Consider the following 23108-nt stretch of genomic DNA (forward strand, 5'->3'; position numbering starts at 1 on the left):
TGTATTTCAGACATGCATTGAGGTGTAACGGGTTTATATAGAGTGTAGAAAAAGAGACGTCTCACAGAATTGTTTTCCAGCATTTTGCTAAGTAGGTTCTGTGTCGATGTGTCGTTGTTCTGTATGTGTCTTGTGTCTGATGTGTGTTTGCATGTTTTTACATCAAGAACCAGAGGACACTGTTTCATCAGGTTCTACTTATGAAATCGGATGAGATATTAACTAATTTTCTTCGCTGAGTGTCGTGAATTCATATTGAAAGGCAGTGGATATCCTTTTCTGAGGATATTTCACCTGGTCACCTCATTCTAGGAATGAGGTGGAAGCTATGGAGAGGGTGCAGAGGAGATTCACCAGGATGAGGCCTGATTTGGAAAATAAGTCTTATAAGGCAAGGTGAGCAGAGGTAGGGCTTTTCTATGGACACCAAAGAAGGATGAGAGGTGACTTAATAGAGGTCCATGAGACGATGAGAGGCACAGATAGGGTGGACAGCCAGCACATTTTTCCTGGGGCGAGAATACCAGAGGACTACTAAATAAGGTGAGAGGAGGAAATTTTTGGCATAGAAGTATGAGTGGAGACTTAATAGCAGACTACAAGATTACGAGAGGCATAGATAAGGTGGAGAGCCAGCACCTGTTTCCAAAGGCAGGAATAGCAAGGACCAGAGGACATGTGTACAAAGTGAAGGGAAGGAAGTTTATGGGAGACATCAGGGGTAGGTTATTTTTACACAGAGTTGTGGGTGCCTGGAATGCTTTGCTAGGGATAGTGGTGGAGGGTCAAACATTAGGGGCATTTAAGAGGCTCTTAGACAGGCACAGGGATGGAAGAAAAATAGAGGGTAATTGGATAGGGAGAGTTTAGTTTTTTTTAAAAAAAAGAATATATGGGTCGGCACAACATTCAGGGCTTCCTGTGTTGAACAAGCAGTTTGTAAATGCAGCCGTTTACCTCAATGTTCATGGTGGACTTTGCTTATTGGTGCATGCTACTCTGATCTAGAATGATGGATGCCAGTGTAAGTTTGTTGTCTGTCTCAGTTGCTATTCTATGTGTGTGTCAGCAACTTCCAAAATGTCTACCCCGAAGATGGCTACTCCCATGGTTTGCACGCAGTCACTGCCGGAAATGATGTTAACCCTGTCCGTCGTGCTCGGGCCCCCACCATGCTGTTTTTCATGACTAGAAATGGGGCTGGAGGTGACACAGTCCAAGCTGGCCATGGTCATTGTTCACATCAGGCACTGCAAGGGGTCCCTTTCTCCCTCAGCTGGAACTGGCTGCACTTCTGGCAGGGCTGTTCTTTCATGGATGTTTTATCTGGCTGCAGTTATAGCACTTTGGGTGCTCCGTGATGGCGTCTGCTGTTTGGGAGCCCATGTCCCAAGGTGGTGTTGACTGAACTCCCCATGTGTCTGCTGCACTGTCAATGGAATAAGCTTCTGCATTCAGTTGGGCCATGTTAGTGTCTTGGCAAGATTGACCATGTCCTGCAGGACATTCACCAAAAGCCTTTGTCTGATACTATCAGACTCGAGGCCGGCCACACAGGCATCGCTGATCAGTTCTCCTGGTAGACAGCTGCCATAACATCAGTGAGCCACAAGCTCTCCTTTGCTCCCACAAGGCTCGAATGTATTCATCAACAGATTCATTAGGTGCATGACGGCGGCTGCCCAGGAGGATCTGGTGTTGATTACATTCTTTGAGGCTAAGGACTGCATTTTCATGAGCCCCATAGCAGCTGAGTAAATCTCAGTCTCTCATCATCTGGAAGATGCGGTGGTCGACCTGTGCAAAGAGCAGGTCTCTCCTATCGACCTTTTTCCAAATGTCGTGTCACCTCAGAAAGGTGTTCAGGCAGCCACTGACCAAATTTTATGGAGGCCTCTGGATAATTGAGGTCAGTGTCCAGCTTCTCTGTTCAAGTAGCCTTGTCCAGGGCATGCAGGCAGAGTGATTAAATTGTAGCGCTATCAATTAGACACGACGAACCGAAGTCAAGATTAATAGGCTTTAATCACTATAAAATTACAGGCATATCTTGCATGCTGTTGGCCCGATTTGAAGTACTGAGGGAGTAGATTGGGCGATACTGTCTTTATTAGGAATCCTGAAGGGGGAGGAGTTACAATATCAGGGGTGGGCCAACCAGTACAATGACTGTAATGCAATGGTCCACCACAGTTTTGTTGGTATGTGTGTAGTGTCCAGTTCTGTGTCTGCGTGTTTTGCGCTGAGAACCAGACTACACTATTTTGTTGGGTTGCACTTGTACAATCAGATGACAATAAACTTGATTTGACTTCACCTGCAGCTATGAAGGGGGCCTGTTCATCAGGGGGACACGGAGCTTTCTTCCATGACATCCTGTTCTTCTCATCCAACCAGTCTGTGTGGAAGGGAGGCATCATTATTTGTAACTTGCAAGGTTGACTTGTGGCCTGTTATGGTCTTGGTCCCTTGCCACGTCTTGTGTCTGTGGACTTCAGCAGGTAAGTGCGTCATTTTCAGCAAGAGAATGGGAGTGAGATGGGTAGAAGTTGGGGAATATCTTTGATAGGGTTCGACCAAAAGATTTAATGCCTGCAGTTACCAGCTTCTGGAGTTTGGTTTGGATTTTCAGAGAGATTCTGTGACCCTTGAGGATGTGAAGTTCCTGCTGCATTTCAGTCAAGAGAAATCATTTCTAGACTGGACTGGGGCTGTGTCATCAGAGAGGCAGCGTCGACGGGAACTGATCGTCCTGGAATGACAGAGGCTGAGGGGTGACTTGAGAGAGGCTTAGAAAAGAGAAAAGACATGTACCAAGCATAGAGAAATGTAATGTATTAATATGAACATTACAGTGTGGTGTCCCACGAACCACTCGATTACTCCGATCACACCCAATTAACTTGCCAATGCTTTGAATTAAAGGAGAGGTTGGATAGACTGGGACTGTTCTCCTTCGAGTGTAGGAGGCTGAGGGGGACCTCAGAGATCTTGAAATCTTAAGGTAATTTGCCTTTTTTCCCCAACAGGTAAAATCAGAGGACATAGATTTAAATTGAGAGGGGAAAGATTTGAAAAGGACCTGAGGGGTATCATTTTCACCCAGAAGGCGGCGGGGTGAGTGGAACGAGCTGCCAGAGGAAGTGGTAAAGCCGGGGACTATTGTAATGTTTTAAGGACATTTACTCAGGTACAGATTCAGAGGGTTGTGGGCCAAATGCAGGTGAATGGGACCAGTTGAAGAGGACAACTTGGGTATCAGGGTCGAGCTGGTCTGAAGGGTCGGTCTCTGTGGATTACAATTCCATGAGTCTCTGATATCAGTGACTGCACAATCTCTTCCATAGAAACCTCCAGCAGAAGAACAGGCCTTTCAGCCCTTTTAGTCTGTGCCGACCTATTATTTTATCCAGTTCCACTGAACTGCACCTGGAACATAGCCCTCTCATGCAGGTACCTGTCCAAAGTTTTATTAACTCTCAAAATCAAGCCGGCATTCACCACTTCAGCTGGCAGCTGGTTCCACTCTCCCACCACTCTCTGTGTGAAGATGTTCCTCCCAAATGTTCCCTTTCAACATTTCACCTTTCATACTTGACCCATTCCCTCTGGTTCTTGTCTCACCTTAACTCAGTGGATAAAAAGCCTGCTTGCATTTGTTCCATCTACATCGCTCAGAATTCTGTGTTCATGTAAGCTGAGCGGTGCAGTGGATGCGTGCTGGGCCCACAACCCAGAGGGGGATGGATCTAGATATTCTTTGGGTGCCCTGGTTGGCTTAGCAGTTATCACAACTCTTTTCATCGCCAGCGATTGGGCCCAGGGTTCAAATCACATGCTGTCTGCAAGGAGTTTATACTGTGACAGATTATGCTATATTTTATATTGGTTAGAGAGATGTTTTAAACTGAGATAAATTGTGGCATGTTTTTTAGTGTAGGACACATACAAACACTTTAAAACTGATCTCATTTAAAATGCCAGAGCTCTGCTCAAGGCGGACATTCCAGGCTCCGGGTGCCTTTGCAAAAACTTTGAAGAATCGGTATAAGGATTTCACAAGTAGGTGTTAATTCGACCTGCTGTGGAGTGATAGATTATTGTTTTGGAAAGCAGCAGATGGACAAACTCAGAGGATTAGCTCCGGTGCCGCAGTCTGAGTGCAGTTGGCTGTTCCCAGAGGGTCATGTGGTTTTCTCTGTTATTGTGAGAGAGAGAGAGAGAGAGAGAGAGAGAGATGAGTTCTCCAGTTCTGCAGCAGCTGGGACTGGAACAGGACAAGGTGGCAGCTTGTGGAAAACCCCATTTGGAAGATAGGTTGGGAGTCCTGACTTCAGCCTGGTCAAAGCCCTTGTTGTCTACACAAGAGGAGATGTCTGGCTGGATAATGTTTCACTTCAAATAAGGGAAACACAAAAGGAACAGTGTGGTGACCTGTGAGATGATATGCTGCAATACATCACTTGGCAACTAGGTGGCCTAGATACAAGGCACCCGGCCTAATGACATCCGACCACCAGGTGGGCCCAGAGGGCCCATGGTATAAAGCCGAGGTCCTGACCGTGCTCTCTCTCTCTCTCTCTCTCTCTCTCTCTCTCTCTCTCTCTTTCTCTCTCTCTCTGTCTTTCTCTCTCTCTCTCTTTCTCTTCTCTCTCAGCAAGTTCACAGTGGGGAAAAGGTTTTATGGTGATGTACAGTAAACTTTGGCAGATACTGTGACACCAGGTTCACAGTGGGGATAAGTTTTAATGGTGGTGTACAGTAGACTGATACAAATATTGTGACACTAGGTTCACAGGGGAAGAAGCTTTAACGATGATGTATGGTATACTGAGACAAATACTGTGACACTGAGTTCACAGCAGTGAGAATGTTTAACAGTAATGTACGTTAGACTTTGTCAGATACTGTGACACCATGTTCACCACGGTAGGAAGAAGGTTTAATGATGATGTGAAATGAACTGTGGTAGATAAAGTGACACCAGGTTAACAGGGGGAGAAGGTTTAACAATTATGTATGGGAGACTGAGACAGATACTAAGATTATGGCTTCACAACAGTGAGAAGTTTTAATAGTAATGTACGATAAACTATGATAGATACTGTGACACCAAGTTCACAATGAGAAGAATGTTAAACAGTGATGTACGGTAGATTAAGGCAGATAGTGTGAAACCGATTTCAGAGTATGGAGAAGGTATAACAGTGATGTACAATAAACTGCGGCGGATACCGGGTTCACAGTGCGGAGAAGGTTAATGGTGATGGATGGTAGATTGAGATAGATACTGTGGCACCAGGTTCACAATGGGAATAAGGATTAAAGGTGATGTATAATAAACTGTGGCAGATAAAGTGACAACATGTTCACATTGGGGAGATGTTTAATGGTGATGTATGGATGATTGAGGCAAATACTGTGACACCGTGTTCACAATGGGGAGAAGGTTTATCAGTAACGTACAATAAACTGTGGAAGATACTGTGACACCAGGTTCACAGTGGGGATAAGGTTAACGGTGAAGTACGGTAGACTGAGACAGATATTGTGACACTGGGTGCACAGCACTGAGAAGGATAAGCAGTAATATATGATAAACTGTGTCGCATATTGTGACACCAGGGTCACAGTGGGGAGAATATTTAACAGTGATGGACAGAAGACTGAGGAGGATACTGTGACACTGGATTCACAATGGGGAGAAAGTTTATCAGTTGTGTACACTAAACTGTGGAAGATACTGTGACACCGAATTCACATTTGTGAGAAGGTTTAACAGTGATGTACAATAAACTGTGGCAGATACTGTTACACCAGGTTCACAGGGGGGAGAAAGTTTAACATTAATGTACTATAGACTAAGGCAGAAACTATGAGACAGGATTCACATTTTATGAGAAGGTTTAACAATGATGTACGATTAACTTTGTCAGATACTTTGACATCAGGTTCATTTTGGGGAGAAGGTTTAACAGTGATGTACAGTAGAGGGAGGCAGATACTGTGACACCAGGCTCATTGTATTGTTCATTTATATTAATTACAACATCTAATTTATATGCTCCATTTCTTTGTGGAAACTTTCAAACATTCCATAAACTTCAATTCTAATCAGATTTTTTTCATTTAAATAGGTCACCACTAAAAGCCCAAATTGTTTGATCTTTTAAGTACACAGCACAAAATTAAATTCTTTACCTGGGTTTGGTTCAACGGCACTTCAGTCTGCTTCATTATTTTTTCCGACCCTCATTTTGTGCTTTCTGCTTTGCCCAGCCGATTCACCAATTGGACATCCAACTCTGTCCTCTCAGCTTGACCCAACGTCTCCTCTGCAAACTTAAGGAAACCAAGGAGACCAAAGTTAAAATTTTCACATCTCCATTTTCAAAAACAAAAATGGTGCTGTGACTTGCAGTTTCACATCAAAATCCCACTTGCTAAACTTGCAACCAACTGCACCGCATCCTACAGCTGGAAAATTGCAAGCGAACTGCTTGGTTAAAGCAATGATTCTACCCAGTCACCCCATTAAAGGCCTCCAAGTTAAAAACAGATAGCAACCTGAAAGTTAAATACAAAGATCTGTATCAGGAAGATGAATGGACTTTAAAAAATAATCATTTCCACTATTGAAAGAAAACTCCTCTGGAAACACCAGGCTCTTGTTCAACATTTCCTGTTGTATTCCTCAAAATGGTTTGAATCTTAATTTCAAGCAGAGTCATTTGGTGAGATTGTTGGTCCAGAACAAACCCTGCCGACACACTCCCTTAAATACCTGCAAAGTCCTGGTTCAGCTCTGCTCCAAGCTAAAGCTATCAGAGCTTTTCTGAAGAGATAACAGACTTCAGATGCTGGTACGTTGAGTCAAAAGAACACGAATGCTTCCCTGAACAACACACCTCTCTCTGAAAATCAACAAGAACATTCCTGAATAGTAATTATTTACCTTTCTAGCACCAAACCTGGTGAACTTTATATATGTTCAATTCTGTGCACAGTATAAGAATGGCCTGCAACCAGTTAACTTGAAGGAATGAGAAGTGAGATTGGACTGTGAACTAAAGAACTTTTCTGAACTTACACAAACAGTACACACACACGTGTACTTAGAATTAGAAGGGGGGGTAAGTTTGGTAAAGTAAGTTAAAGTAGTAAAATAGTGAAAAGTTAAAGTGTAAATCTGTGTTCATGTTGAAAGATAATTAAAATCAGCTTTCTTTAAGTCACTATTTGTCTTGGTGATTATCTATTGCTGCTGTGCTTTGGGATCCTCTGGTCTCGTAACACAGCACCAAGCTTCAGAACAACCCTCATTCTTTAGGTTATGATAATAGTCCATTAATGGGTCCCGGCATCTTTTGAAAGTTATTAATTGATTCTTCAATAATTTTTGTAAATATCTACAAGACATATCATTTTACTGTTGTGTATGTGTCATTGGACAATTCCCTTTCCATTCAATCAGGTTTAGAGTTTTGGGTGCCGTATTTGAGAAAAGATGTGTTGGTGTTGGAGAAGGTCAGAGATGATTTACTGGAATGATATCAGGAATGAAAGGGTTAGTGTATGAGGAATAATTGTCGACTCTTCGACTGTACTAGTTGGAGTACAGAAGGATAAGGGGGACCTCAGAGGCATTTCAAATGCTGGAAGGCTTGGACAGAGTACATATGGCAAAGATGTTTCCCATGGTAGGGGATTCTAGGACAGGAGAGCATAATTTCAGGATAAAAGGGTGTCAATTTAAAACAAATGTGGAAAAATTGATTTTGCCAGTTCGTCGTGAAACCCGCGTGAGGTCATTGTGTGTATTTAAGGCAGTGATTGACAGGTACTTGATTAGGCAAGGAATCAAGGGTTATGGGGAGAAAGCTGGGGAGTGGGGGTGAGTGGAAGAATGGTGGAACAGACTCGACGGGCCAACTTCTGCTCCTATATCTTGTGATCTATATCCAGCTGGAGACCTAGACAACCCTCCTCTTGTATTCCATTCTTAGAAAACATTCTGCATCATGGTTTTATGTCATGTGACGCCATTTCCGATTAAATTCCATGTAAAATGACCCAATGCAAATTCTGCATTGAGAGGACTACAGCTTCCAAATTTAAAAATTGTTATCAAGCAGCTCAAATGAGATTTCTTGCTTCTTTATTTGAAAGGGTTAAAATAGAATCAAATAAAATAGGAGAGGGAAAAACAGAATAATTTATATACGTGGGAATCAAAATTAATGGTTGGTGATAAAGATGCACCATTGTTGAAACATTTGATTAATTTCTGGAATAAAATAAATGATGAAATTGGTGTAAGTGGATGTACATCACCCAGAATGGCTTTGATTCAAAATCCTCGTATCTTTTTCAAAGGATCATCAATTTCTGGATTGCTGGTTTCGTAAGGGGATTATAAATGTTGAAGATTGTTATGAAAGTGGTCAATTAATGTTATTTGAGCAACTGAGAAATAAATATCATATTACTCATCGCAATCTTTTTTGCTATTTCCAACTAAGAGCATATTTGAAGGTTAAGTTGGGACCAACCATGTTGTACTGAAATAGAAATTCCTTATAAAGAGGAATTGTTAAAAAATGTACTTCGATGATGTCCTCTTGATTAGAAGTAGGAACTTTTAAATGAAGAGTTCATACGTCTGGACAAATGTGGGAAATGGTTCTGAATATTGTAATTGATTGGCAAATATGGGTAGATCCATATAAGGATCTCAATGTAAGATATAAATTAGTTCAGTATAATTGTTTTTACATCAGTCATGTAGCAGATGACAGCAAGGAATTTATCTGAAAGCTGCACCTGGAGTCAGGTGACTCAGGCAGTTGGATTTGAAAAGCTTAACAGGAAGCTGATTTCCAATAGAGATCACGTGATCCAGGGGAGTTGTATTAATTCACTTCAACTCAGCAGTCTGGAATTATTGACCAGAGATCCACACTGCAGAAATGAGGAAGGAATTCACAACTAGTTTTTTTCTTCTACAGTTACTTCTTACACCAGTGAAATTGAATAGAATAAAATCAGAATTATCAGATTAATGTTTTAGGTGTGGTGAAGATGTCACAACTTTCTTGAATTCAACTTAGCTTTGTCCTCATGTGAGATCTTTTTGGGGAGAATTACAAATCTTTTGGAACAAGATACAGGAGATGTTTTTTCTGCAAAATCCAACCTTATTTGTATTAGGAAATATTGAAGGAGCAAGGCCCAAATTAAAACTATATCAATTGAAATTTGTTAAATTAACATTAGCTGTGATGAGGAAATGTATTAAACTTACTTGGAAATCAGATATATTTTTAGGGATGCCAAGATGACATGCAAAAATTCAAAGTTATATTCCTTTGGAAAAAATTACATATAGCTTGAGAAATATATACTCTATGCATTTGCAAATTTGTCACCTGAATATTCAAATATTAGGCTTCAATTTATAATAGTACCTTTTCCATCCCTCTAGACATGTGAGATTCTCCTCTACATTGATAATTTGTTATTTAGATTTGTTAGATTTCTTCGCCACCGCGAACGCTGGGAAATCGGAGGACTAGTGCGGGGCACCAGAAAACAGAAAGACCACACCCCACCAACATCTGAGGAGCAGAGAATTCAATCCACAGGTCAGTGACCAAGGAAGCAGACCAGTGAGGGGTTCTGCAACTGAAGGTCCCACATAGGTGGCAGGCTGTTGGTGACTTGAGGAGAGGAACCCACGCAGGCTGTGGGCCTCTGTACAAAGCAGTCAAGGAACTAACACCAGGTTGTGGACTTCTAGAGACTGTTTCAAAACTGGCTAAAAGGGTGTCAGGTATCAGACTTGGGATACAAGTGAGTGCTAAATGGTTCCTAATTGTGTCAGAGGTTCAAAACTGGAGCTCACATTGCCAATGACTTGGATGGTCTATGAGCATTGAAAGAGAATCCACAGACCCTCAGTGACTTGGCCCAGGGTTTGGGGTGGGAGGGGTGGGGGAGCATTCAGTCTTTCTCTGACCGCAAGAGGCATTTCAAGCAATTTCTTTCAATGGTGAATCTGTCTGTCTTACAGCAAGAAAAAAGCAATTTTGTGTGATATGACACTTTTTAATTACATGACAGTAAATTGTCTCCTGAAATAGAGAGATTCAAGTTTCAAACTATTATAAACTACACTCACCAGAGCCAACTGGATTATACCTCTTCCCACTTTTTGTTTGCAAGGACACTATTGATTTTATCACAACTCCTCTGCTGCATCTGTCCTGTGACAGATTATATATTTTACATTGTATATAGATATATTTTTGAATGAGATGGATTGTAGGAGTTGTGTAGGTCACAAACAAACACAAATACTTCACAAAACAGCTCTTATTTAAAATGCAAGAGCTTTGCTGAGAGTGAGTCATGCAGGCTAATACAAAACAAGGAGACTGTTTTGCTAAATAATTTCAAAAGCAGGTGTAAATGGATTATTGTTTTTAAAGCAACAGATGAATGGACTCAGAAGTTTGGGTCCAGTGCACTCATCTAGCTGGTACCAGTTTGCTGTTCTAATAAGGACATGTGGTTTTGCAAGCAGAGAAATGATGTTTCACCTGAAATAAGGGAAACAAAAGGAACTCAATGGTGTCCTGCAGAAGAGATGATCATTTGGAAAACCCTGATGGTGAAAGTTTCTTTGGGAAGTCACCAAAGTGGCTGATCAGATGGAATCAGTTTTTGTGTGTCCAATGAGCAAGAAAACCCACTCTGAAACCAACATGAACCTTCCTGGAGGCTTTTAAGCACCAGAGCTTAGTGAAAATTCATAAATGTTGCATTCTGTGGACAGTATGAGAATTGATAGATATCGATGAACTTAGAGGAGTGTAAAAGAACTTTATACACATTAAATACACCAGAACTTAGAATTAGAAGGGGGCAATGTAAGGCTATTAAGTTAATAGTGATAAGTTAAAGTTTGATCCTGTTTTTTATGTTTATAGAAAATTAAAAACAACATCTGTTTAAGTATCCATTTGTCTTGGTGATTTCCTATTGCTGCAAGGTTTTGGGGTCCTCTGGACCTGTAACATTCCCAAGATTAGGTCTTCTACGCCAGGACACCCAAAATGTCTTATTTCATCAATAAATGCAAATTTCACCCATATTGTCTTTGATAAAGTTTGCACCCATAATTTCCAAATCTCTTCTGCCCTTACCCCACCTCCTCTCCAACAGAACAAGGACAAGATCCCTCAGGTTTCTCACTTACTACCCATCAGCTGCCACATCTGACACGTTATCCTTGAACATTTCCAACTTCAGCATCATCCTCAAACCTGCTACATCTAAACTGCTCCACTCATATTCTTTTTTCACAGGGGCATGTATTTCTGTGACTCTCTCGATGGCACTTACCCACCACCCACCACCACCTGATACACTCCCCATTGAAACCGGAGAAATTGCCAAACCTGTCCCTTCCTATTCTCTCACCTCCATGCAAGGCCACAATCAGACCTTCCAGGTGAGGCAGTGTTTCATATGCATCCCATCCAACTTAATCTCCTGCATTTGGTCGAGTCAGTTGACCTCAATATCAGCAAGACCAAATACAGACTGGGTGGCCATTTTGCTAAACATCTGCACTATGTGGATCTAAACTTGAGCTTCTAGTGACCTACCATATCAAGTCTCGAACCCTTCTAGCAACATGTCTGTTGGCCCCATCCTTCCCCAGGGTGAAGGCAAACAATCTTAAAGAAAACACATTATATTCCTCCTGGGCAGCCTTAAACTCTATAGCATGAACACGAATGTTTCTAATTTAAGCAGCCACTCACCTCTGTCTGATTTCACTGTTTCCATCTCTTGATCTACTGCCCATTTGAATATATTTACTCCTTTAAGGTAGAAGAGTTGACAGTGGTGTTTTTCCCATATAGTTTGCCATTGAACAACTGGCAAAATTAAGTGGCAATTGTTGCAAAATGAATGGTGCTATTGTTCAAAATCTGCGTATGATCGAAAGTATTCTTGGTCTGAACAGACATCTGGGCCATATGGCTATTTAAAGACAATCTGTACTTGATTGTACATCTGAAAGTCCAATGACTACTTCGATCCATTAAAGATTGTTAAACAGCAAGAATGGACAATACAATCACATGAAATTCCCATAAATACAGCACAAGTATTACTACATAAAACAATCACTCCTCCTTATTGGTCAGAAGCACCTACACTTCCCAAGGAGGCTGATGAGGTCAAGGCCAACGGCTCTCATCCTGAGATTTGCAGTTGAGTCTCCTGTCTGGCTGCATCATTGGATGGTCTAGTAGCTGTAAAGCATCAGATAGGAATGATGCAGAGTTGTGAGGATCACTGGGGTCTCTCTTTCTTCTGCAGATGGCATTTACTGGGAGTGTTGTTCAAATAGGGCTCAAGGAATTGTAAAAAGACCGTTTCCACCCAGTGCACAGCATCTTTAATCACGTCCATCATCAAAATCAGGACTGCCAGGCTGGGGAATAGCTTCTTCCCACAGGCTGTGAGATGGATGAAAAGTATCCTGTAAATGGGATAGTTACCTTAAATATTTATATATGTAGAGGCTACTTTGATAGAGCTATGAAAGCAACACACACACACAAGGTTAGTCAACACAAGACTGCTTTATTCAGACTTTGCAGGATTCTTTTATTTACCGTGTGTCCCGGCTCCATGGGAGAAGGTGGGACATCATTATGAGTTTGCTGCCAATCCACAGAACCACAGGTTTAAATTAAGCCCTGTGAGTGTCCTGCGCTTTCCGGCAGGAGAATCCACAGATCAGTGTGCCATTCCTCGGCACGCAGCACCACGCGAGGGTGGTCAACTAAATGGATGAGTATCCAGTTCTCTGTCTTATGATTTCACGCACCCGCCAAAGAACCTTGCCCACTCGGCCCACTAGACAGCTGCTACATCAATACCCCCCCCAGAACTGTCGTCAGAAAGTAAAACACCAGCTGCTGTTTTCCCCGCACCCCAATCAGATAGCATTAATCCTAATGGACTTTGCTTAATTATCTGATTGTCCTGTCCTTCCTTAGGACTATTTCCCTTGCTACTCACACCTCCCATACTAAAAGGTAAGTAAAATTCCTCTTACCGGGATCCAGTAGCTATTCCTAGCGCGCTTCCTTAACGTCCTCCCGTCATTTGTTCTCAATGCCTCTTCTCGGATATCACTCACTTCATCCACTGACCAGTCACCCATCGTCCGTGAGTCCAGCTGAATCAGCTGGGGTGCACATACCCTCGTCGTCGGGCACTCTGTCAGTGGAGGGAGTGGGATCCCGGACGATCCCCATTTGTTAGAAACAGAAGTACCTTCACAGAAATTGCTCGAGACAAAAATTGAGAACAAAGAACATTTATTATACAACAATGCAAAGTTGGGTGATTCCCTTTACCCTGGGAATACACACATACACTGGGGCTCACCCAACTTTTATACAGTTTATTTCAGTATAGAAGTACCTTCCCCTTACATTCTTCTGCCTCCTGGATAAGTTTGGCATTAGGCAATCCTGTCTGCCTACGTGCTGTTTCTGCGAACTTGGAGGACCAGGGGGTATCCTGTCAGTGTCTCATCATGTCATTGTCCTTATTCACACCTTCCCAACCCTCAGAACTTACTAACTCTTATATGCAGAATTTGCTAATTCTGTCTAAGGCTTACTAATTACATATGCGGAACTTGCTGACTCTCTCTCAGGCTAGAAGACCCTTATCTTATTCAGACTAACTTTACTTCCTACTGTGAGAGATGAGAAAAACTGATATTGCAATATGAACATGAAGAAATGAAGAAAATAAAATTGATACATAAGTAAATGAATGAAGCCAGTGCAAACAACATGAGACATGGATATTAGAAGGCAGGAAGTTGACACTGTCTGAGTAAGATAAGAATCTCTTACACCAGCAAGTTCACTGAATGAAGGAGAGAAGGACAGACAATTGAGAATAGAAGTAGAGTTAGTCTGAACGAGATAAGGGTCGCCAAGCCCCAGATAGAAATAGCAAGGCTTGCATAAATAATTAGAAGACCTTAGACAGTATTAGCCAGTTCTACATATATAATTAGTAAGCCATACACAGATTAATCAAGTTATGCATATTGAATTAGTAAACCCTAGACAGGATTAGCAAACTCTGCATATGAAGGGACTATAGCTCTGAGAGTTGGAAAGGTGTGAATGGGGACAAGGGCAAGGTTATGAATAAGGACAATGGGGATAATGACGTGAGAAGACACCGACAGGATACCCCCTGGTCCTCCAAGTGCACAGAAACAGCACGTAGGCAGGATTGCCTAATGCCAAACCTCTCCAGCAGGAGGCAGAAGAATGTAAGGGGGAGTTATTCCTATACTGAGATAAACTGTATAAAAGTTGGGTGAGCCCCAGTGTATGTATGTATTCCCAGGGTAAGGGGAAGCACCCAACTTTGCATTGTTGTATAATAAATGTTCTTTGTTCTCAATTTTTGTCTCGAGCAATTTCTTTAAAGGTACTTCTGTTTCTAACAAATGGGGACTCGTCCGGGATCACACTCCCTCCACTGACAGAGTGCCCGACGACGAGAGTAGGTGCACCCAGCTGATTCAGCTGGACTCACGGATGACGGGTGGCTGGTCAGTGGAAGAAGTGAGTGATATCCGAGAAGAGGCATTGAGAACAAACGACGGAAGGAAGCGCGCTAGAGCATTGCTACAGGAACCCGGTAAGAGGAATTTTACTTGCCTATCAGTATGGGAAGTGTGGGTAGCAAGGAAGAGAGTCCTGGTAAAGGATGTGATAATCAGATAACTACGTACAGCCCGCTTGGGTTGATGTTATCTGAGTGGGGCACGGGAAGGACCCGTGGAAAGGACAAACTGACCATGGTCAGGTATTGTTGTATAGAATGGGTTAAAAGCCCGGTTAAAGGGAGCTCCTTGTACTGGCCAAAGCTCGGATCCGAGGATGACTGGATGTGTCAAGCATTGAACATCTGGCTCTATCAAAACCAGAGAGATAATCTTGAGAGCAGGGAATATGCAGCCTGCTGGCTCAGGGGATTGTTAAAATCAATTGGTTTTGAATGAAAAAGAATGCAAGGACAAGAGAGAGGAGGAACCTTTTGTCCCTGAACCACAAAGGTGGGATGTGCTTACATTCCCTCCCTCCACCTTATGTTCCTCCTATGCCGGCTCCTATTTTTCCTCCCTTCCTACGCCCTACCCTTCTGCACCTTCCCCTCCTCCCCCACAGCTAGAGAAAAGAGAAGAGAATAGGAGTGGTATGATGACTCGCTCACAAAGCACTCGATTACCACCTCTGTTGACAGGAGAGAGAGGTAACTTTAATTCAGAACAGTGTGAGACTCTTCAGGAAGAAAGGGCAGAAACCTTTGATTCATTTCCCAGGGAGCAGGAACCCAGACCTAATAAGCCAGAAACCAACTGGATGAGACCACTGCGGGAAGTTACCGTGGGAGAGGGTCTCGGTTTCGTAAATGTGCCCCTGACCAGTACTGAAGTGCGTAACTTTAAGAAAGAACTGACCTCCCTGATAGAAGATCCCCAGGTATGTACCGAACAGTTAGACCAATTTTTTGGACGAAATATATATACTTGGGATGAGTTAACATCTATCTTTAAGACTCTGTTTACTTTGGATGAGCGTGGAATGATTCGCCAGGCAGGGATTAGAGTCTGGGATAAGGATCAAGGGGGACCAGATGCGGTACCTGGAGAAGCTAAATTCCCCTTGGCTAGACCTAATTGGGATAAAAATACCAATAATGGTCGGGTATTGATGGAAGAATACAGGGTTAATTTGATAAGAGAAATCAAGGAATCTGTCCCAAAGGGACAGAATTTCAAGAAAGCCTTTGAGGTTCCCCAAGGTCCCGAGGAGACCACCTCTGCATTTCTGAATAGATTGCGCACGGCAATACAACAATATGGGGGTCTCGACATAGAATCCCCAGCAGGGGAACAATTGGTACTAACGGGTTTTGTTACCAACTCAGCCCCAGACATTAGAAGAAAATTACAAAAGACGGAAAATTGGCATGAGCAAGGAATTACCCAGCTTCTACAGATTGCACTAAAAGCATTTGTCCAGAGGTCTGAGGATAAGCAGAAAGGAAAGGCGAAAATTTTAATGCAAGCAGTTAAAGGAATAGTAGATGAGTAACATGAAAAAGGCAGGGACTGTGTGCCAGCTCCTGGACGTTGGGAGAAGTGCCGGGAGTGGGAGAGTAGAGACCAGAGATAATTTCATAAATCACGACTTCCCACTTCAGTCACTGACCAATATTGATTAAAATTCATGCTAAAATTTAAATGTCATAAAGGATCGTTTATCAATACTGTAGAATGAGCGAATTTAACTACCAGTTAATTCCAAGTTATGAAATAAATTGTATTCAAATGTGATTTTGCACAGGGAGTACCTGAGAGTTGAGTGATGTTATAACATTTGCAGGGAGAAATGTTTGCACAAATAGGATGAGTTCTATACATCTTAACTTTAAGTGTATGTGAGATAAAGAAAGGATCTGATGTGTAAAGTGGCTGGATCAGCCAGTTGAAGGGGGAGTGTGCATGTCCCTTTAAGTGCACTGTGGCACTTGAAACTGAGGCTCCAGGCTCCTCTCTTGCAGTTAGAGGTATGGAGCCCTATCAATAGATTTAGTACATTTCTTCTACACATTCAGCAGTCAAGGTCCATGAGTTTAAAGATCACCCACCTCTGGAGAATAAAGATACCTCTGGGGATTCCCATAAGTTTAATCATTCATTTCTCTGGTGCATTTTCCTCCGGAGTGAAATTAATGCCTCAGCACAATTTCTCTGTATTGCCGCTGTAATTTAGTTCATGATAACTTTCCCCATTCATCAGGTTTATATTTAAATCCGGTAGTGTGGAAGTTACATTGTAAATAATCACGGAGGTAAACCCTGCGCGATGGGATTTAGCTTAATGGAGAAATAAACCTGCGAACTGGTCTATGGTGCTGTGTGAGTACTGCCATAGGTGGAACATGATTTAAATTGGTGGCATAGTTCAGAACAATTGGGTGCATAAGAATAATAATATCATAAATAACTCACAGATCTTGTACCAGATGCTATTCAGTACATTTTAACTTAAGGACTGGAGAAATTGGCATGTTAGAATGAGATTGGCATGGCACCAATATTTCTTGATTCAATAATGACTCCACAAGCTCCAGGATTCATGCAGCAGAACTTTTAAGTGGAATATAATAGAAACTAGCCTGTACTTAAATGATTGTGTGTGCAATCTTCATAAGAACATCTTTTAAATTTTTTTGGTGCCTGTTTTAAAAACTGTTTTAAATAAGGCCAGCTCCTGTGAGCTGTGGCACAAGGCATTTTACTTAAGGCAGAACTAAGGGTTAAATATGTTTCAAGTTCTCTCGCAGGGGCTCTTGTGCTGCATGTCTGTTATGTACTCACTCTAACAAATTGCAGGTTGGTTGCCTCATACAGACAAGCAGCTCCAACTGCATTTTAATAAGGTCTAATATATTCAAAACCCATGGAAATGTGGTTTGTGTTTCATTTTACAATTTTTACACTAACACAAAGAAAAGTCAAATTGTTATTCATTTTATTAAATTGGTGATTGGTTATATGTAAAAGCATGCCAACATCACCAACAGAAACCTGTCTGGGATGGCCCCTATTGTGTACTTTTGATTACAGACACTGCCGTGCGAACGAAAGAAAAAGGCTGGAGCCACATCCAACGAATTAAACCAGCGACTGAACCACAGAATAACAACATTGATAATCTACCTTCCACCTGGCGTGCAGTCCCTCTTCCTTCTGACCTGAAAGTTACACTACGCCGTGAAAAAGTGCCGTAATGTTGTTTTTACCATTTATTGTATTGTTTAATTGTTGCTTCTCCATTTCTGGGACATCACTTAATTACTCACAATGTATTAAGTCCTCCTGGGATAGGGGCAGCAGAGGTGACAATTATTTTCCTTTAGAATGTAGACAGAGCATAGATATAATGTATAGTCATAGTGGGATATGGGTTAACAAGGGATTCCAATACGGACCAGGGGAACTGAACAGCTTTAGTGGAGTACATCTAATTTGTATCTTAGCCTACACAGGTATTAAAGACAGGAGTTTTAAAGCGATAGCACAAAGGACATGGTGGGACAAAGACAGACAGAATGGTAGTCAGGATTGTACATGTCACAGAGAGAGAGAGTTAATGCATATGCTAAAGTACACAGACAGGCTTGCACTCACAAGTTGCAACACACAGGTTAAATGATAAGAAACAATCCTCCCCAGCTTGGTCTCTTCTCAAACATCCTTTGGGTCTCTCATACATTCAAAACGACAAACACCACCCCGTGAAGGGGAGCACCAGTTACAAACGACGTCAGCTGCTACAGTACCCTAAAGCTACTTGGCATTTCAATCGTTTAATCAGACTCCAAACAGCCTTCAACATCATCATCAAATGGGGATCGGTGGCCCTGGGGTTCGGAGCTGAAGAGGAACGGCAGATACGAGCCACAATTCAATGGAACCGCCTGACTCTCGACTACTCGTTCGCTGCTGAAGGCAGCGTTTCTCAAAGACTTGTTCAGGACAATGCTTACAACAGTCAGGCGGTTAAAGATACTGCTTCAGGACTTCGACGTGAATCTGCCCATGCCCATGTTCAGACTCAGCAACCTCGGACTGATGTGGGATTGACTAGACTCTTTACTAAAAACTGGAGCCTGATACTCACAACCTTTATAGCAGCTGGACTCGCTACTCTCACCTTTATAGTGTTCCCCTGCCTAAAGACTTGGCTGCAGTTTTTAATTCATCGAACCCCTCGTCAGAACACTATACCCCAAAGAAAGTATGTTTCCCTAACTCTATCCAACGACACAGAGACTGCAATTTGGTTATTGACCAGCTGGGAAAAACAACACCTTGCACTTTACGACATCAGTAATACTGATCTAAAAGAAAAGTGAGGATTGTGAGAGATGATAAAACTGATCTAAAATTATGAACATGAAGGAAACTAAAATTCATACATTAATAAATGAATGTAACCAGTACAAACAGGATGAGCTTGGGAATTAGGATGCAGGAAAGCAGAGTCAGCACATTTAAGATAAGAATCTTCTAGTCTTTGTGACAAGATCAATGAGCCCACCATATGAATAAGATAAGGAGCAGTAAGGAACAATAGAGTGTAGGAAGTTGAGGTAGTCTGGATGAGATAAGGGTCTCCTAGCCCTAGACAGAAGTACCAAGTTCTACATATCTAATTAGTTAACCTTACATAGATTTACAAAGTTATACATATTAAATTAGTTAACCCTAGACATGATTAGCGAACTCTGCATATCAAGAAACTGTGGCTCCGAGAATCAGGAAGGTGTGAATAAGGACAATAACATGAAGGGACACCAACAGGATACCCCCTGGTCCACCAAGTGCACAGAAACAGCATGTAGGCAGGATTGCCTAATGCCAACCCTCTCCAGCAGGAGGCAGAAGAATGTAAGGGGGGGGGTTATTCCTATACTGAGATAAACTGTATAAAAGGTGGGTGAGCCCCAGTGTATGTGTGTATTCCCAGGGTAAGGGGAAGCACCCAACTTTGCATTGTTGTTGTAATAAATGTTCTTTGTTCTCAATTTTTGTCTCGAGCAATTTCTTTAAAGGTAATTCTGTTTCTAACATTGGCGACTGCACAGAGTCCACAGGGACCAACAACTTTTGTCCCAGGGGAAAAACTGCAGAGCAGTAATCAACAAAGACGGGAATACTGACCAATTGGAGGCCGGCACGACTGTGACATCACTCCTGCGACAGCAGCGGGGAGATAATAGAAGTAGAGCTGCCAGTGTAATAAAAGATTCTTTAACTTTGATTTCTTGAGCGTATGTCCTTCTTTCCACCTATCACAGTAGCGCGCACGCTCCAATTTCACATCGAATGGTCTTGCTCATCTTATATCAGGAGTCATGTGTACAGTTTCCTTATCTGAAGCGTGAGAAGAGCACAAAGATTGTCAGACTTGTTTCTGGGGTGTTCTTTGCGGGTGATAAGAGGAAAGTTTGAATATGGATCTCTTGGTCGTTGGAAAAATTGGAGTTGACCTTACAACATTATGAGAGGACACAGCAGCACAGATCGAGAGAGGATAATGCAAAGAAGCTAAACATCAACTGTCACAATTTCCCAATAACTGATCGGCTGCTTGAACTTTAAGAAATGTCTTCAATGAAAATGTAATATCCTTGGAATTCTCTACCCTGTTGAAGATTCATTTGAAATTGGGATCCATGGACTTGTGATGAGTTTATTGTCATAAACATTCGTAGAGGGATCATATGCATTGAACGTAGATGCAGATACTTTGAAAAACGTAGCAGACATTAAATTGGATGCGGTAATAAATATGAAGGAAAGATTGAGAATAAATAGTCTCCCTTGCAGTTGGGGTACAATGTATTTCTTAAGATCAGAGGAATCCTGGAGCCAGGATAAAATGATCCTGTGTTTCCCAAGGATTTGATTGAGTTGTTGGGGTAGTATGAAATGGAAGGGCAGAAGGGTCTCCTGCTTCTTCGACTGTCTGCTTTCTGTCTTGCAATGCTGATTGGGTGCGCCTGTGTTCGATCGCTCGCTGATTGGCTGCTTCAGTTGCGCGAGCCAAACATTGATTCGGTGAGGCCGCTATTGGATGAGACGCTGGAGTCGGGTTGGATTGATGGGCGGGTTCGCGGGTTAATTGGCTCTTGCTGTGAGGAGGCGGGACGTTGGCGGCGGCGTCATCTGATCGGGGTTCGTCGTGTCGCCGCGGGCGCGAATGGGAAGAAGTTGGCAGAGGCGCCGGGACCTTCCTCAGCCGCGCCGTCCAGGGAAAACGGGCGACTCGCAGCCCGCCGGGCCCCACCCGGGAGCGGCCGGTACCGGCGGTGTGTTTGGGTGGAGCCGAGGCGTCGGTGCGAGGCCTGATGACGCCGACAGGGCGAGGCCGGGGACCGTGGGGTAACTGGCAGCGGGAAGGGGCGGGGGAGGGGCAAGAAGAAGTTTGGAAGTCTGGTTGGCGCATGCGCTGTGGATTTAGGACTTGGAGTTGGATTCGCGCATGTGCAGCTGATACGCACGTGCCGACTGACGGCCACCAAGCAAAGCCTTCGCGGAAGTGACAACTAACAAGTCGCGCATGCGCACTGAAATTAAGATGGCTGCCCCCTAGCCTATGGACCCTGAGAAACAATCACAAAGTCAATCGGCACATTTTGGGATTTACGTGTCCTGTGTCTCTGTTCTCGTTTGTCAAATCATTTGATTTAAAAATAGGCTCTAAGACTTCAGGGCTCCTCACACAGGGGCAAAACTCCGACTTGCGTCCATTGTGGGATGTTTCGGGTTTCATTACGATCGCAAGTCGGGGAGGACCTGTCGGGGTCATTGGGTCGCTTAGGAAGGGATGGAAAACCATCTTGGACTATCCGAGTGTTGCAGAGATTTGACCTCTTTTTGCTCTTTTGGCGTGCTACAATCTCAGCGTTTATATGGGGGAAATTCTTTCAAAATTTCATTCAACTTTATTACAGAATTCTTCCTAGATTATCTGTGTAACATTGAAGGTTATGGGTTTTCATGAACAGGGATCATGATTTTACTCATAATTTGGTGAGCCAATGGATGGGACATTTTTGCTCATGCCCCATGGGAATCGAAATAAAAATGAAGTGACAAGATTAGGAAGGTTTGTTGACCCATCTTTTTAAGGATGATTTTCATCTTGCTTGCTGAATTAAAATGTGATTTGTCAGTTCTTTATGGCAGCTGCCATATTGGCATTGCAAGGAGAGATGGGAAATGGGTCAGGTCCATGGTGGCCCCAGTAAGCAACATAGAAAGATGTCACGGGGCTGAATGTGGATTAGGGAGGGAGAGGTTATTAATTTTTGGGAAACGTATGTGGCCACTCACCTATCAATATTTTTTATCAAATAGAAACTCCTGCTGGTAGAAGCCATTTCCTATTTTGAACAGGCCCAATGTCATTATCCAAGCAGATATTGTTAAGAGCCCAAAGGATCCCAAATCTCAGCAGCAAGAGACATTCACCAAGACAAGTGGTTTTTAAAACAGAAGTTATTTTAATCAAATTTAAACATGAAAATAGAATTAAACTTTAACTTAACTCTATACTTAACTAACCCAAATGAACCCCCTTCTAATTCTAAGCACACATGTTTGTAATGTGTTTAAATTTAAGAAAAGTTCTTTGGTTCACAGTTCAATCTCACTTCTCCTTCTTCCAAGTTCTGTGGATGCAGGCAATTCTTCTGCTGTGCACAGAATTGAACATGTACAAACTTCACCAGGTTTTGGTGCTCGAAAGGTAAATGTTTTCCACTCAGGAAGGTTCTTGTAGGGTTTCCAGACAGTGATTTGTTGTTCCAGGATTTCCACAACTGAGGTACCTTCATTAGTCTCCTCAATGTCTAGCTGATGAAACTAGCCCCATCAGGATCTTCAAGATGGTATCTTCTTTCTGCAAGCTACCTCAGAGTTCCATTCCTCTTATTCCAAACAACAGGAGTTCTTTCTTCTGCTCAAGCTGTTGTTAGATAAACAAAACCCAGGTGTGACTTTCCTCTAAGCACCCTGCAGAAAAGTACTTGTAGCCATCCTGACTCCATTTCCAAACAATGGTCATTCATTTTATGACATCAGTTCGATTAACACCTACTTGTGAATGTGCAGATCATTCTCCAGAGATCTTCAATCTTTCAAATAAGATGTTTTAAAATGTATGTGTGTGTATGTATGTAACCTACTCTAAATCTTACCAAAATCCAAAATATTACCAAATTCTCCAAATATATTTATTTATTACAATGAATAAGTTGCATTTAAGAGACTCTAAGACAGGCATACTTGGGTGAAAGAAAAACAGGGTTGTAGCGGACGTACCGTCACTGTCAGTTCACAGACTTACCTGACACGTCGCAGGCTAACAGTTTTGGGCACCAAAGTACAGTGAGTGGATCAGATG

The 23108-nt window shown here is 42.5% G+C and overlaps 1 long non-coding RNA gene across 1 annotated transcript; it reads left to right on the forward strand.

Moving 5' to 3' along the window:
- Nucleotides 1-324: 324 nt before the first annotated feature.
- Nucleotides 325-19606, forward strand: LOC138745695 (uncharacterized). The gene is made up of 3 exons (XR_011346417.1): nt 325-2501; nt 9526-9644; nt 17759-19606. It is a non-coding gene; the product is annotated as an uncharacterized lncRNA (long non-coding RNA).
- The last annotated feature ends 3502 nt before the right edge of the window (nt 19607-23108 follow it).

This window comes from Narcine bancroftii, chromosome 11 (assembly GCF_036971445.1).
Source record: "Narcine bancroftii isolate sNarBan1 chromosome 11, sNarBan1.hap1, whole genome shotgun sequence".
NCBI classification, from domain to species: Eukaryota; Metazoa; Chordata; class Chondrichthyes; order Torpediniformes; family Narcinidae; genus Narcine; species Narcine bancroftii.